A 10,367-nucleotide genomic window follows, 5' to 3' on the forward strand; every position below is an offset into this window, starting at 1 on the left:
TGAGCTTACAGGTTTTTATAGTATTCTGCTTAGCGGTTAGTAGCAGTTAGTTCTTTTGGTACTTTTCCATCACAAAACAATTTTATTGATCACGCAGTCTTTCAGCCAATCACATTACTGTCCACACACCTTTGCTTAATTATTTCTAAACACAGTTCTCTGCTATCACTACTCATTACAATCTCACTTTCACTTCCCCTTGACTACACATTCTTTATCTTGTCTTAAGTATCCTCCTGTTTCCAAATTTACAGTCCTCAGAAATTATCTTGATGCTTTTTCTTCTGTTCCACCCAGTGTTCTTTCTCCAGTTCTTCCCGACTTGTCCCGTTCAGTTCTCCTAAGGTTTGTGGCTGGTAAGAGTCCAGATGTCTGGGCTCTCGTCCAGGTCTACTGGTGCAGCTTCTTGTGCAGCATTCCCCTCATCTCCCCCTTCTTTGTAAACTAACAAAACATTGTTAACAGACTTAGCAAACAAACGATTTATACAAGCAATTAAACAAGGAAGTTTGATTAAAATACACAGAGATTTTTACACAGGTTAATGTGATTTTAATAATGTTTTTCAAGCATGCACTGATGCCCTATTCTGACAGCAAACTTTCTAGCCAAATCCAGCTACTCTCAACTCGCAGCTTCTGAACTCCATCCTTTAGGTTTTGAATTGCATCATGGACAGACTCAGAATGATTAGACAGGTTCATGTAACACATTCTATCAAAGTCTTTACAACCGTGTCCTTGAGCTAATAACAAAAAAATCTATGGCAGCTCTATTTTGAAGGGTAGCGTGTTTGACTGAATCGTTATCTGTTAACAGACTATTGCTGTGGGTGAAAGACCTGCGGGGCAGAGGCTGGGTTTCTTCCCGCCTCTCACCAGGAGGAGTGGACCCCGCAGCGCGCATCTTGGCGGGCGCAGCACAAAGGCGAGGGGTGGGCGAGCATCACAGCCCTCTGCCCGCGGGCAGGCAATGGGAGGAGCCCGCCAGAGCCTGCTGCTGCCGCCGCCGGGCGAGTGAGTGAGGTCGCGGCAACGGGGAGGTGGAGGCGGCGCGCCCGTGCTCCGCAGCTCCTTATCCCACCGCTGCCACCAGGTGCAGCCCCTCGGTCGGAGGGGAGCCCCCGCCGCAGCCTCCACCCGGCTCCCGCGGGAGCTCCGTTTTCCTCCCCGCCGTCTAGCCCGCGGTTCGCCTCGTGACGGACGGGATGTGGAGCATTCAGGTTGTGGGGCAGGCTCACAGCACCTTGATTTTCCCCTTCTTTTTTAATGTTTTTCCACGTATCATGCGGGTCAGGGGGGTAGAGGTCGGGTTCTCTGTCAGGGTCTATTGGTCCGGGATCAAAAGGGTCATCTTTGCTTGGCTCATTTGCTGTTGCAGCCTGCCAGCGGATATCTTCCCGCAGATCGATAAGCGCGGGACTGTGTGTGAGCACCGGCAAAGCTTGTGTCTCATGACAGCCAATGCCAGGATCAGGCGGGAATAGACCCGTCTCAGTTTCTGGGTCTACTGGCCCCGGGTCGAGAGTGTTCTCATAGACTGAGTGCCATATGGCCAGCAATCTGGGGGCCGCCGCGTCATCCCTTGTGGCTGCGTCCCAAAGGTAGACCCCAATCTTGTCCCATATTCCCTTCTGATAAATATTAGTTGATGTCGCCTCTGGGGCATGGGCTGAGGCCCATATTAATAAGTCTTTCAGTTTATCTTCATTTACAGTAACCCCTTTCGTTGCTAAGAATTTCACTAGTACTCTGTACACCGATTTGTGCTCGGGGGATATCGAGTTCCCCATGTTCCCATTCCCAGCCGCTTACCTCAGTCAGAGGTATCGGTTAATTGCTGTAGCCTTTCGGAGTTCGGCTGGGCTCCTCACCAGTAGCCAAGTCACAGCTCTCTGTCTTGTCCCTGTTCGGGTGCCATTTCTGAGGATGGAGGCACAGACCCAGAGGTAGAGTGCAAGCTGGATCGTTTATTGAACAGATTACACGATATTTATATGCTTCCAAGCAATTAGCCAGGCACATCTGTGTTTGCCTGTGGTTACATCAGGTGAAAGGTCTATCTGATTTTCTTATTGACATCCTCTTTCCAGTTCCGATGTCCTTGTTCCTTGCCAGTTCCAACATCTTCCAAGTACCAGTCAGGGACAGGTCACTCTTAATTGCCTACTAAAGTTCCTCCTTCCCATGGCCACTCTTAATTGCCAGCTTTGATACATTCTAACCCCCACAGAAACTTAATTGTCTGATACTCAACTCTCACAAGATCTCTTCTGGAAATGCCTCAGACTTCATACTCAAAATTAATTCCTTAGCTCAATCAACAAACGTGCCATAATATCAAGAAACCTGTTTCTGTATTCTCTGTGTTGCTTCCTCTGACTAGAATAAACTACTAGTTCTTAATACACTCTAGTGTAATTGCATGTAGAGTTCGTCAGCTGAAAGGCCTCATCTGGAATTAAAGTGGTGGTCTAGAAAGACCGTGTGCCTAATTTTTCTTCCTTTGAAAGTGTTTTTTGATCTTCTAAGCCACTGAATTATTTAGACCTTGTGTAGCGCAGTTGTACTTCAAACTAGTTTTACAATGCCAGTGTCTGTGTTACCTGAACACTTCCAAAAGCATTTATGTATTTACTCTTGCAATGTTACTGTGAGTAGGGAAGTATTACTCCTCTTTTGAAAGTAGAGGGATGAATGCAGAATGGTTATGTGCCAGATCCATAAAGGACTTTGCACACACCTGCTCTGTGCATTACAGTGAAATAGATGAGGTAAAATGAGAAATTAGCTTTCAGGGTTCTGTGCTGCTGAATTGCTGAGCTAGCTGTAATGCCTAATGTGGGACACAGACAGAACTTTTAAGCATATAAATCCCCAATTTTGATCTGTTTAAAAGCCCTGTCAGCTGTCACCTAATGCTGAAGGAACCGAAACTTGAGAAATGTGTGTTTGAAGTGTTTGGGAGAGGTTTGGACTTTCTCTTCCCTGGACATTGAGCTCTGTGCCTCTGCACCTGCCCACAGCTGGCTCTCTCGGCAGGAGGCAGGAGACGGTACCTCACAGACGCCCGCTCCAGTTACTGCGCTCAGTGATAACTCTGATCTCTCCTAGCTAGGTTCAGACAGCTCCCTGGTTATGCTGGATTGATTCCTAAGACATGCAGCCCTCCACCTGCACTGTAAGAGGAGACTGGATCCTGAAGTTATGCAGTGTGTTGCCTGCTGCCTTATTTGGACATTGTCTTGAACAACTTGCCTAAAATCACATACACCGTGTTCTGCCAAGCTCAAAATTGACCCTTCCACTGCATTCCTCTGCTGTTACTGTGGAGGAGAAAACCATCCACACTCACCAATTACTGCTACAACATCCCATTATGCCAGATACTGTTATAGTTGGAAACAGAAATGTTTTTTGTATTAAGGTTTTTCTTCTTGGAAGCTAGAACAGTGGTTTTGAAAGCTGTTTTCTAATGCCAAGGACCTCCAATCACTTAATTCAAAGTTTGAAGTGTTTTGTTAATAAAGATTAAAATGCTCTAAAAAGGGAATAGTTCTGTGAAATATCTTTTTTTGGATCTGTCATGTTCTGCTCTTGTGCCCCTTCTGCAGGAACCAACCAGAAAGGCAGTGGTCCAAATCTCACATAATAATGGTAAATGCAAGGTGTTTTGAGGGGGATATTTGAAAGTGCAGAAAATTCACCGTGAGCTTTTCGTAGGTAGCACAGCTAGTTCTACATACTACCAAACGAAAAAGAAAAAACAACCAAACAAACAAATCCCCTTTTTTGCCCAGTTTCCTATTAAAAAAAAAAGTTCTCTTTTATTATGAAACCCATCAGTCATTTTAATAATAATTCGGTCAGCATTACTGTTCAGAGAAATGACACCTACCAGGAAAGAAGAACACAGTAATTTGATTTACAGTTTAGCAATATAGCCCGGCATGGAAGTTCTGTATGTGAGCTACAGCGGAAATAGAGACATTCGAGCTCATCACCTAATAGGTTCTAGAACCCAGTGTAGTTCAGTAATGTTGGGGGATTAGTTTAGTATGTAACAGTGGTGGCATCCATCGAGTAAGTAGGAGTTAGGAGGAAACAACTCCAGGTCAGTCATGGCACAAGAAAGAATGTACACCTGTAGGATCTGTGCATTCTGTGAATGAATAAAGGGGTAATTTGTCTTCTGTGTGAACTAAATGATTCATTCACGTGTAAAGATGCTCTTTCTCACTTTGTGAGAGTATGGACAAACTTCATTTTATATATGGAGCATTTACAGATACCATTAGCTTGTGTAGCAATGATAAAGGCGAGTCCCAGAAGATAAATTAGTGGATGAAAAATACAGGAAATTCAAGAAATTTTAATTCTGCAACTTAAGGAATCTGTGTTTTAATGTAGCTTGCCTTTGAGCCTGGTCCTTCTTGGCATTCATTTACTAACATTGGAACTTACCTCAGGTATTTTCTTACATCAAGTTTAAAGTTTCCCAACACAAAAGAAAAATTGCTATGAAAATAAATTAATAATTTTGCTTTAAGGGAATTACTGTGACAAGTAATGTATAGAGAAGAACATTTTAACATGCTTTTATCACAGCATCACCACAAATAAGAAACACCAAGTAAAAATCTTTTAAGTTATCTTGACAAGTTTGGAGGTTTTTTTCCTTATCATTTTGACTAGCACAAACTATTTTGTATAGGAACATACATAGCAAAGCCATAACACTTTGAATTTCTAATACATCATTAGTATTGTGTCAATTTAAAATTAATTCCTAGTTTCTGACTCCAAAAGAACAAGAGTTGACTTGCAGGAGGATTTTTTTATCCTTAAGCTATACATCTTCCTGGCTATTGACACTTGCAAATGGAGAACATGCCAGAATGACATCATACAGTCTGCCATGGAAAACGGCAAAGAGGAGACACTTTTGGAAAGCTGGGGAAAAAAAGAAATATAAATCAACTTGATGAATTGACAGTGCTAACAATCCTTTAGCAAGTCTTATGGCACTTCCTCTATGGCTTAATAGTCTGAACTGTATCCTGAGAACCAGAGCCTCCTGAGACTGATTTTAAAATGGCAGTGAACAAATGCCACAGATCCAAGCTTCTGAGTTCATATGATAAGGTAGTATGTGCTTAAATTTTAGGATCTACTAGCTGAATATATGCAAGCTCGATACTGCTGCCCCAAAACAGCTTTCTGCTTGCTTAAGTAAGAATTTCCATAGACTCTTAAGTAGATCCTGTGGGCATTAATTAAACGTAAGAATACACTAATAGTAATCTGCCACAGAGGCTTAAATTTGGTGCTGGAAGCTGTTATTTGCTCTAGCTAAAGTGAACAAATGTGCAGTGAGGGGTAGTCTTTGCCAGGGCAGGTGGGGAGCTGAGGAGGTGCATCCAGCTGGGCCAAGCCACATGCCCACTGGCCTCTTTTCCTATGGGTGGATGCCGAGAATGGGGCCAGTCCTGCAGGGTGATGGGCACAGTCAGGCCCTGCCGCCCCAGTCCTCCTCGGCAGCGCTGCCAGGCGTGGGAGGGAGCGATGTGTGTGAATTACCATCTGACCTAATGCCACAGTTTTCATCCAATTCCAGTTCCACTCCCTGGGCAGCATGAATTCACCACTCTCCTTAAGCAGGGTTTGGCAGTCTTGTGCTTGCCTGAAGCAAGCAGCAATACCCCTCTAAGGGCAGACCAGAAGAAATAAATGTCTTGCCCACATACCTGCTGGGATGAGTGCTTCTCTCTTACGCAAGAAACAAGGACGAGAAGCAGCGGGACTGGAGAGAGCCCCTCTCCCAGGGAAGCAGGCATGCCAATGCTCCTGAGCCATCGGCTATAGGGGAAGGGGATGGGGAGGAGCCAGAGGGAGGGCTTGGGGCCCGAGTTCTGCAGCTGAGCAGGTCCCAGGGACTTCCTTCAAGGGTGGTGGGGGACACTGCAGGCAGCTGTATGCCTGTAGGCCTGCACTCACCTCTCCAGCTCCTCATAGCTGCAGTAGTATGTCATATACATTTGGGGTCTTTTTGACTGACTTGAAATAAATTGTACTGAAGTTAAGGGAATTGCTGTGCTTGCCCTGGGCTGAAGTCTGCTCTGAGAATGTTTTTTTAATGCCCTCCTGACATCCTGACCATTTAAAGATCTTATCATTTCTGAACGATGTGTCTGTCTCACAAAGAATTCTCCTGTGCTTTCCCTCAATCCTTATTTATTAACTTCGTTCTTTTTCCAAGTTCTGTCCTCGTGTTCAGCTATGTCTCATTATTTTTGCGATGTTTCCGAGATGAATTTGTCAGGACAATCTCTGGACTTGGAGGGGAAATGGTTTCTTTGTAGGGCAGCATGTTTTATTCATGAATACAGTGGTTTTAAGGTGTTCCTACCCTTAAAATGAAATGTAAACTCTATTGGAAACGGGCTGGTTATCATACCTGCCAAGGCAAAATAATGGTGACAGGTGGTTGGTGGTAGCTAATCCATTCTCACTTCAGCAGAGGCAGAAATTACTTCCAGTGTGGTTCTTTGACCAAGGCTTCTCTTCATGCTGAGGAGAATAAGAAATCTGTATACCTGTTTCTCATCTCAGTGTTACAGATGAGAAAATCAAAATACAGGGAGCTGATGTAACTTAGCTAAGCTGCTAAAGCAAAACAAAGCACTTACCTATCACAGTATCACAGTATGCTAGAGATTGGAAGGGACCTCAAAAGATCATCTAGTCCAATCCCCCTGCCGGAGCAGGAACACCTAGATAATGTTACACAGGAATGTGTCCAGGCGGGTTTTGAATGTCTCCAGGGAAGGAGACTCCACAACCTCCCTGGGCAGCCTGTTCCAGTGTTCCGTCACCCTCACTGAGAAGTTTCTTCTCAAGTTTAAGTGGAACCTCTTGTGTTCCAGTTTGTACCCATTACCCCTTGTCCTATCATTGTTTGCCACTGAGTAGAGCCTGGCTCCGTCCTCGTGACACTCCCCCTTTATATATTTATAGACACTAATAAGGTCACCCCTCAGTCTCCTCTTCTCCAAACTATACAGACCCAGCTCCCTCAGTCTTTCCTCATAAGGGAGATGCTCCACTCCCTTAATCATCTTCGTTGCCCTGCGCTGGACTCTCTCCAGCAGCTCCCTGTCCTTCTTGAACTGAGGGGCCCAGAACTGGACACAATATTCCAGATGCAGTCTCATATTCATGCACAATCCAATTGTCCAATTTGAAAGTCCTTGTTCCTGGATTTAACCATATTGCTATTCAGTACTCACACACATTTGTTTTATGCACTGCTCACAACTTACACTGCCAGGTCCTGTTGCAATTAGGATAGGTTTGTGAGGCGTCCAACTTCCACATTAATTTTTCTAGGTATTCCAGTCCTTCTCCTGTTTCTTAAAAGCTTAGTGGCAATGTATATCTTGCTATTTGTCATTTAATCACTCATTTTCTTTTCAAAACGTTCCAGGTTGCTTGGCCAACATTTATGAGTTTCCACACTGCCAGCTAACTGAATTTTTAGCAGTCAAACCAACTGCTCTCACACTCCAAGTGACTGGTTAGAAAAATAGAGTCCATATCCGAAGGACAAAGCATGTCTGGAGGAGCTACACTGAGCACCACCGTTGCAGTAGTAACTCACATTGGTATTGGCAGCAGCCTCCTCAGCTGTTTTTTTATTCTACTAAAGCTATGAGCACAACAAAGATATAAACAGCGCAACTGGGAATCAAAAGAAATTCATTACAGGGCCAAGAGTGCCTTGAGGAAATACCCTGCTACAAAAAACTGAATGAGGTACTTTCTGGTTCCCTAACACTATTCTGCTGATTGCTTCATCCAGTTCTTCAGCCTGGGGCTTCTTTTTGGAGCAGAAGCAGACTAGAAGAGCAGCGGCAGAACCTGGACACTGCAATAGCAGGTATTCCTCAGCAAGCAGAGCTGCATGCTCTCAACCTGCTCCATGAGGTAGCCTGTGAAGTTTCTCTGGAGATGCTTTTGGTAGTGTAGCCTCAGCTGCACCCTGAGCTACCAGGCAGTCTCTGTTTCTGCCCTCTTTGCTTGATCTTGAAGTTTTCTCATGAGTTGATAATGAAAACAGAGTTAAGGAGGATTCTGACTTTCCTGGGGTGTCACTGGGATAGAAACTTTAGTTGATGATTTACACATCTCCCTCACCTAGCTGTATCCTTGACAGTGTGTCTGCCAAATGAAAAGAAATAACGTTTTAAAAGCACAAGCCAAGCAAAAAATGCCTCAGAATAGTCTAAACTGTGATTCTAATTACCATGACATTGTTACACACTGGAGCTTTTACATAAGATTTAAAAAGAGTATACAATACACCATTACAATCTGCATGAGTGAATGTTAATGGACTGCAGCTTCAGGGGGGGAAAGAAGTTAATCAAAACAAGGCTGTGATTTTGCCTGCAAATAATAGGACTCCTACCATGGAAAATGTTCATGTTAAAAGTCAGCAGCAGAAGGGTTCATCTCACTTCACTGTAAATGCATACAGTCTAAATGTCTATATACAAGCTATCTATCTTGGGTTCAATTTGTAGCAAGTGGAGCAAATTATGCATTTCTGGGGTGCATTCCATCCAAAAGCAGGTGTCACAAACTAAAGTCACATCCTAAAGCCAACTCTTTCTCTCCATTAACTGTAAAGGGAATCAAGAGGACTGGCTCAGCTGCAGATGCCTTCATTGACAATGTCTGTGTTTAGTTAGATAAACTCTCCCCACAGGAGTATATCCTGTCGTTGCTTGAGCCGTGCTACAGCCACTGAAAATGGGAAACTGCTTTTCGCAAGTCTCCCTCTCCTAGGGAATGAGTCATTAAGGTTCTCAACACAAAGAGCTCCTGAGAGTCTTTCTTCTTTGCCTCTTTGCCCTGTGATGTTTTTTCTTTCTCTTACTACTGTAATGAAGTGACATTTGCCAGTTTTTATACACCTAGTTAGTGAGTTAAGGAGATAATCATGCCCATTTTGTTCATGTATATGTTTTGCAGTCACCAGACTTGTAAAAGAGTGTATTTGAAGAAAGTAATTAACTGGTGTGAAGTGCCACCATGCTATGCCAGATAGCAACCTGTGAAATATTTATGTTCCTAACAAGATGATCGGCTTGAAAGATAGCAGTGGAGCCCTGACAATGAAAGAGATCTTTATATCATCAATATCCATGTCCTGCTTACAGGAAAATTGCTATCCATCATGATAGGACACCAAGAAAAAAAATTATGAAGATAATTATGTGCTGTAAAAGACTGCTTGGGCAGTTTGTCACTGAAGGGTATTAAAACCAGACAAAATAGGAGCAATTGCATTAGGGATGGATTTCATGTTTCTATGCCTTCCTATACTATTTGTATGAAAAAGAAGAATACAACTTACCTTCTGATATGACTGCAATTGCTTTGTCTTCCCATGCTCACCTCTGAATTACCCAGCTTGCAGGCATGATAAAAGCATAAAATGCAAACTGTAGCTATGTAATACTCAAGACAGGATACATGCAGAAAGGAGGAGAAACTACACGTACTTAATTTAAAACAGAACACTGAATTAACTATTTTTATTTCACACTGAAAATACATGGAGTTTTGTGGGGTGAGCTGCCTGCCAACCAACATGAATATGGCACTGCTGCTTCAGGTGGCCAAAGGATGAACCCTGATGGCCATACCATGGGTGCTGAAGAAGCTCAGCAACTGTGGAGCCAAGGCTGTCTCCTCTTCTTTCACATTTGTTCACTCTTCTAGGTAGCCCATACTTATGCCATCTGTAACATTAGGCAACTCTGGTGTACAGAGTTGGCTGTCTTGTCCAGACCTGTTGTCTTTTCCCTGAAAACACAGTGTGCCCTCAGTGGTGCTGGTACAACAGTTTTCTGGTTCTCAGCCAATAAGTATAGGCAGGTGAAAATTAACCCCAAAAGAGCTTTAAAAAAAAGAGGCTCATCTGCTCCAGCTCAGGGCCAGGGATCTAGTTTCTCACTGAAGTTAACCATATTGAAGGAGCCATACACTGTGGCCCAAGATAGGAAAAAATGGCTGAGGATTTACTTATCCATGGAATGACGAATCCCTTCTGTAGTGCAACTGCAGCTGGATGGTGTGACTATTCTTTTCTTGAACTTTAATTTTATATACACTTCAGTTTTGGAATTACTCTGCATTTTAGTTTTGCCAAGCTTCATTTGCACATTACTTTAGCATTTAAAAGAAAACACTTGTTTGCTTGTGGCACAGCTGACTGTAAGCTTGTTTAGCTTTCTTTATCACATATTTTGCCAGTTTAATAAAATTCAGTGTTTGTTGAACAATTTATTGCTGTAAATG

This window comes from Pezoporus flaviventris, unplaced genomic scaffold, assembly GCF_033815535.1.
Source record: "Pezoporus flaviventris isolate CSIRO_AGI_PZ_B2104156 unplaced genomic scaffold, CSIRO_AGI_Pfla_v1 ptg000007l, whole genome shotgun sequence".
In the NCBI taxonomy this organism is placed as follows: Eukaryota; Metazoa; Chordata; class Aves; order Psittaciformes; family Psittacidae; genus Pezoporus; species Pezoporus flaviventris.